Genomic DNA, 280 nt, shown 5'->3' on the forward strand with positions numbered 1-280 from the left:
CTTGGGGGCTTGGGATTTAAATCCCCACTGTATTCTAATCTTGTTTGGGTGTATGAGCAGCAGCTCCGTTCACAGAGAACGACTTTCCTGTGAATTCAGGGAGATGCAGAGTAGCTTTCTGCCGGTCTGCTGAGATGTTCCTCTGTTTTATAGACTGTTTGTCACAGGGGGGGGAGTGGGTTGTTTTCTATGACTAATCCGGCTATAAACAGCTCTTCTGACATACCTTATTTGGCCATGCTTTGTTGCAGGTATGTCAAAATAAAGCTGTTATAAACCA

The sequence above is a fragment of the Austrofundulus limnaeus genome, unplaced genomic scaffold (genome assembly GCF_001266775.1).
Source record: "Austrofundulus limnaeus strain Quisiro unplaced genomic scaffold, Austrofundulus_limnaeus-1.0 Scaffold4, whole genome shotgun sequence".
Classification (NCBI taxonomy): domain Eukaryota; kingdom Metazoa; phylum Chordata; class Actinopteri; order Cyprinodontiformes; family Rivulidae; genus Austrofundulus; species Austrofundulus limnaeus.